Source organism: Lupinus angustifolius, chromosome LG17 (genome assembly GCF_001865875.1).
Source record: "Lupinus angustifolius cultivar Tanjil chromosome LG17, LupAngTanjil_v1.0, whole genome shotgun sequence".
Lineage (NCBI taxonomy): Eukaryota > Viridiplantae > Streptophyta > Magnoliopsida > Fabales > Fabaceae > Lupinus > Lupinus angustifolius.
In genome coordinates this window covers 4712661-4719612 of record NC_032025.1, presented here as the reverse complement: position 1 = coordinate 4719612, position 6952 = coordinate 4712661, and positions in this window count along the sequence as shown.

Genomic DNA, 6952 nt, shown 5'->3' with positions numbered 1-6952 from the left:
GACAACACTTTATCCGGATGGCGATATTCCTCCTTTGGAAAATCTCAAATTTTTATTACTCCAGTCACACACTATGGACACTTATTAGTTAATACGGACCCAATATTTTACTAATTTACTCTATACAAACTTAACTAAATATATAATGAAATACATCATTATATAAGTCGTACTTTAACCGTGCACAGAGACGCAAAATCTAATGTTTATTTCACCTTCATTTTCCTATTCTTTCTGCATCTATTTGGCAAAGTGAATAAATGCACGTTGACGCAAAAAGCTCATCACGCATGTCGGAGAAGACCACACGTAGCAACAGCAGCCTTTAATTTCGACAACTTACATTTTGATATATTTCTATGTAATTCCTGTAGTGTAGTATTCTAACATAGTATGTATTCGGATACTAATCTTTACACTTGTATATTAATATGGGTTGCGAATTAGACAAAAAAGTATTTCAATATAAATTGGCACATTGTTACTTATGCTTTTTAATTTTCAACGAGATAATTCGTGAGAGAGAAAAATGGTTAATTATGTAAATATAGTATTTATTAATTTAACTTACTTACCTATTTCTCGTCTTGCATGACGGTCTTCTTGCTTTTCTTTTCTTCTACAGTCTCCCTACACATCACACAAACTTATCTTTCTTTTCCTATGCAAAAATCTCCTACTAGCCTACAAGAGGGTACAAAAAGTCCTATAATTTATTTGGTTAATCTTTTTTTTATGAGGAAGATTTTTTATTAATAGAGAGATAAAGAAAACTTAGGAGAACAAGTGATATTAATATCCACTAAATCTCTACAATTAACAAAAAAAAGAAGACAACTCATATGATTGTTTATCCATTCAACTAGAGAATAAAAGAAGAAAAGAAAGCGTGCATTGAGAAGACTCCAAGAATGAATTAAAATGAGCTTCATCATCTCATCTTGGTGAAACCTCACGTTCTCAAAAATCACTTTGTTCTAAATATACCAAATATTCCAAATTATAGTAAATCAAAGAGACATTCATAAATATTTTTTTCTCGTTGTCCATCCATAACAAGTTTTCATGAATTGAGAAATGACACTATATTTCATTATGAATAACGGATGTAAGGCCAAAGCAAGAATAGAGGTTTTGCCAAGTAGAATAAGATATTGGGCAAGAGAAGAACAAATGACTAATAGATTCCTCCAACTCACCACAAAGAGCACAATGAAGAAGGTCTTGTAGTCTTAAACCCCTTCTATGAGCTAGGTTGAGTTTAGTTGGTATTCCATCCAAGACAATTTTCAATATTAAGCACTTCATCTTTGATGGAACCTTACACGCCCAAAGCTTTTTAAAGAAAAGAAGATCACGTATTTCTTCCCCATTTTGAAAATTTTGGTATGCACTCTTGACCGAATACTTCCCACCTTTGTCATGTAACCAAATCCATGTATCATGAATGTGTTGTTTAGGCTTAAAGTCATGAATGATTTTCAGAAAATCAGCATAATCCTCTTCCTCCCAAGCGAACAAGTTCCTTCTCCACATAAGAATCTAGGTCCAAGTCTCATTACTCCATACACCCAAGGAGTCAATAGTTGCATCTTTATCCTAAACCTGAATTCTTATGCATTCAAGAAACCAAAGCTCAACATATTGACAATAAGTTGTATTTATCTTTGTTGGGGACTAATAACTTTGATTAGGCTTTCAAGTCGTCAGAATGTAACTCTAGAGGTATTTTGAGTATCTGGAATAAAGATTCATTTGTAGTAGAAATCATCATTTGTGGAACAAATTTTGTTTTGGTTAAAGGTAAATAGGCAACATATCATGAGATTGGTTATATCATGAACATTTACTATCCATGTGATATGGATGGAAAGCATAAGTTTTGGGAGGAAGCTAAATCTGCAAAGTTGGGTGATTTTGGTAATCTATGATGTTTAGCAGGTGATTTTAATTCAATACTCCATCAGGATGAGAGAAAGTTAAAGGAACTGGTATTCGAGATAACAAAAGAGAATGTGAAAATTTTAATCAGTTTGTCCATGATATGGAATTGTTTGATTTGACTCTCTCTGGGAAGAAATTCACTTGGTTACTATCAAATGGAAAGGCAATGAGTAGGATAGACAAATTTCTAATGAATGACAGTTGGTTGGTTTCATGGGGCAATCTGGTTTAATTGGGTCTCCCTGTGACTTTTTCGGACCACTATCTTATTTTGCTCAAAATTGATTATTCAGATTAGGGTCTGACACCTTTTTGCATTAATAATTGTTGGCTTTCAGATCATCGTTTCAGTCAATTTGTAGTTGATGAATGGAAGAAACTAGAAAGAAATGGAAGATGATCTTTTGTGTTCAAGGAGAAACTAAAAGTGGTCTTAAAGAGTTGAAACAAGAATAAGTTTGGTGTGCTGGATAGAAAAATTGAAGATGAGCTTAAAGTTATAAAATATGTTGATGCAAAAGGTAGCAATGGTATTATATCAGAAAATGATGTTAATTCGAGATGTTTGGCTACTATTGAACTTTGGCGCCTCTCAAGACAAAAGGACAACCTTTATTGCAGAAATCTAGACAAATTCAAAATTCTTTCATTTGTCTATAAATAAGAAGAGGAGATCAAGGAATTCAAAGGATTGACAATTGATGGGAAGTGGATTGAAGACCCCACTAGAGTTAAAAATTACACTAGCTCGTATTTTGAGGCAAAATTTGAGGAGTGCACCGAGTGTAGACCTTATCTAGATGGTATTGATTTCAATCGACTGTCTGAAAGGGAACATGTGTTCCTCATTGCTAAGTTTGAGATAAAAGAGATTAAGGAAGCAATTTGGAGTTGTGATGGTGATAAAAGCCCTAGACCTGATGGATACAACTTTACATTTCTTACGAAATTCTGGGAATGTCTTAAGGATGATCTAATCAAGATAGTGTAAGATTTCTATAGGTTTGAGAATTTACCTAGAAGATGTAGTGCTTCGTTTATTGTACTAATCCCAAAAAATAATTGTCAGCAAAGTCTTAGTGAATACATACCAATCTCTCTTATTGGTTGCATTCATAAGATCATCTCAAAGCTTCTAACTGCTAGACTTCAAAAGGTGATTCATTTGGTCATTTCAGATTGTCAGTCTGCTTTTATCAAATGAAGATTCATCATGGATGGGTGGTGATTGCTAATGAGATTATTGATCAAGCTAGAAAGAAGAAAACAAGTGATTGCTTCATACTCAAAATGGATTTTGAAAAAGCCTACGACTTGGTGAACTGGGATTTCATTCCTTCTTTATATGATGGATAGATTAGGTTTCTGTCATAAATAGAGGATGTGAATTAAAATTTTACTTCATTCAAACTCAATTTCCATTTTAGTTAATGGAAGTCCAACTAAATATTTTTCTATGGCGAGAGGCTTAAGGCAAGGGGACCATATTGTACCTTTTCTTTTTCTGATTGTTACTGAAGGTCTTTGCGACATAATGAGAACAACATTTTTTGAAGAACATTTTTACTAGGTATAAGGTTGGTAAAGATAATGTTGTTGTCTCTCACCTACAATATGCATACGACATCCTTCTTATCGGTGTGAATTCTGAGCATAATATTTTAGTGCTTAAAAGTATTCTAAAATGTTTCGAATTGGCATCCAAGTTGAAAACTAATTTCCACAAATGTAGCTTCATGGGTCTTAAGTCAAATCGTGACTTTGTTATGAAGACATTTGATATGTTAAATTGTGTTGTTGGTTATATTCCATTCAAATTTCTAGAGATTCTTGTTGGTACTAATCTTAAAAGACTCTCTACTTGGTCTCTTATCATCGATAAATTCAAAAAGAAACTTTCTCTTTAGAAACATAAGCTTTTATCCTTCGGCGATCGGGTAACTCTTCTTAAATCGGTATTATGCTCTTTACCTATTTATTACTTTTATTTTTTAAAAGTCGGAATCTCTATTATTAATGTGGTTGACAAAATTCAAAGACGTTTTCTATGGGGAAAGGGGGAAGAGGGAAAATACATTCACTAAGCAAGATGGAAGAAGGTGTATAGGCCAAAAGAGAAAGGGGGTCATTGGATTAAAAACTTGTTTGAGTTCAATTTTTAGCTCTTTTAGGTAAATGGAGGTGGAGATTACTAAATGGGAGAAATTATCTTTGGTGAAAGCCTTAAGACCTAGATATGAGAATGAATTTTTGAGTAATGGAGGGGATGATGTTCTTGATTGCTTCAAGAGATATTCATCTTGGTGGAGAGAATTAAGAAATCTTAGTCAAATCAAGGAAGGGATCAGTTGTGGTTGGATAAATGATGGTCTTCATAAGTCTATGGGTTGTGGTTCATCTATTAAATTTTGGTTAAGCTTATTTAAAAGTCTATTATGCTTAAAACATTTAAAGATTTCTATAGACTTACTAATAATATTATTATTAAATTACATTATACATATTTGTTATATTAAAGTAATTTAACTTAGATATTAATAAAAAAACTATAATTAGTGGTTCATATGTTAGACTAAATATATCTTTTAGATACCATAAATTCTATTATTTTAAGTTAAGTAAGTTTTTTAAAAAGTTTTATAATAACTTGTTTATGAAAAAAGATAATTATACACAACTTTTAAGAAAATTATTCATTTGTCTCAAAGTAATAAAAAATATAGTAATTTCCATATACTTGCACATGAAAAGTAACTTGAAAATCTATGAACTACACATTAATATAAGATTGATTTTTACACGGCATTAGATAATCTAATACATTTGCTTATATTTAATAACATTAAAATACTTAGATTTTGTTTAAATAATTCATAACGGATGGAAATCATGGCAAGTTGGCAACACAACTCAACCTCTGTTTCCTCATGTGTGGGAACAAACTGCCAAACAAACACGAGCTCCAAGTTCTGCTCCTTATTCACACGCAGCCTCCACGCGCCTCCATCCCTTGGTCCCATCTAATGTCAGTTTGTTTCAGATGCAGGAATGCGTGCACAGGCTCAAATTAAATTCTCCAACAAATCTTTATACTCATGATATATATATACTATCCTTTTGTGGATAAAAAGATTTATAAGAAAATTTAGTAAAAAAATAAATTATTAATCTTTAAAGAAATATGACCAATTAGTTTTTCAATTATATTTGTAGCATTAGAGAAATAGATAAGAAGTAAAATAATCAATGTTATGAAAACTTAGTTGGATATCAAATCAAAATAAGTTTAATGTTTGGTTTAAACAGTTAAAATATTCGGTTGGACCAAATGATTTTATATATAAATACAAAATTTTATATAATTATATTGAATAATATCTCTCCATCTTTTCATAGACTAAAATCAAACAAGACATTAGATTGATATTTTTAATTTTAAGTAAACTGTTCGATTCATTTTTTGGGTTATTTTTGTTTAATTGGGTTTAAACAACCGGAACGAGAATTCTCTGTTTCAAAATGGTACAACCTCTCATTTGGTTAAAACTATAAAACATAAACTATTTTCAATTCCGATCAAAGGTCAAACTATCTCATCCTCACAACATTGAGAATAATACTGATGGTAATTAATGAAGGCGTAAATTTATATTCTAAGAAAAATTAAGTATATTAGTTATCTACATTATCAATACATTTATATTCTAATAAACACATGATAGAGAAAAAATAATAAGTTTTTTTTTAAAACTATAATTCTTATTGTAAAAACACTTCCTTTAATAAAAATAATTTGTGTTAATTTGTATTAAGTTTATTGAATTTTTTAGCATGTCATTTATCTCTTTACAATATTGCTTTGTGTTTGTTGGTTACCTAAATTAAGACAATAATAAATAAGAATAAACTAGAAAAAAAAATTAATAGTTAAACTTCAAAACAACATAGATAAAAATGATTTATTTTCAAAGGAGATAATTAAATAAGAATGGGCAGAGTATAATATAATATATGTGTGTGCGCGCGCGTGACATTAACGATGTAAGGATTATATAATACTAATATTATGTCCAATATAGCAGTCATATTAATTCAATTGCGGGCTCAGATTCTTTAATATATTATTTTCTTTTTTCAGAATTTTTCTCTCTGTCTTCTCATTCCTAGATGTTTCCCATGAAAACATGTGTTAATTTGGAGGAAGTGTTCATATATGTCATGTTAAGTCTGAGTGTGAGTTTGGTATTTAGTTTAGGGATCTTTTTATTGCCAATACAAAGTGTTTATTTAGTATAAACTGTGAATAAATAGTTTAGAGTGGTAATAGACTCACCCTTAGCTAGTCTAAACTAAGCCAGGTTTGATTTTTTTAATACTTTTCACATTAGCAATTAGTTATTGTTAATTTTGGAGTTTATACATTGGTTGTAGAAGAAGTAATGATTATTTTTTGTTTCGCCACTAATGAAAACTGACTTTGGATTTGCCAGTTTTTACTATACTATATTTAGCTAGTTGATTACTTGGTCTTCCTTTCAAAATTCAATAAATTTGAAAATAAATTAGGAGCTCAACTAGTCAGTTAGAGATAGTACTTTTTTTGTGTTACTACTAATCCTATCATATTATTATCAAATTTTGGAAAGCGTGACAATCTCTCATAATAATTGTTGTTCATAAGAATGAAACATTTGACTTTTAAATCATTCTATTTGAAAATTTAGTAAGATCTTACATCATTATGTAAGTCTCAGAGTACAACTAAGAGGGGGGTGAATTAGTTGTCTTAAATTAATGGCCGATTTTTCTGCAAAATCAAAGTTAAAGTGCAGCGGAATAATATGCAGAAAAATAATAGGAAATAAAATGAAAGAGATAAGGAGAAGAGAGTACACAATGAGTTTTTATACTGGTTCACCTTCCTGTCCACCGAAGGTTACATCCAGTACTCTTGCCGCACAAGAGATTTTTCCACTAAGAATTATGAGTTGTAATTACAATATCTCAC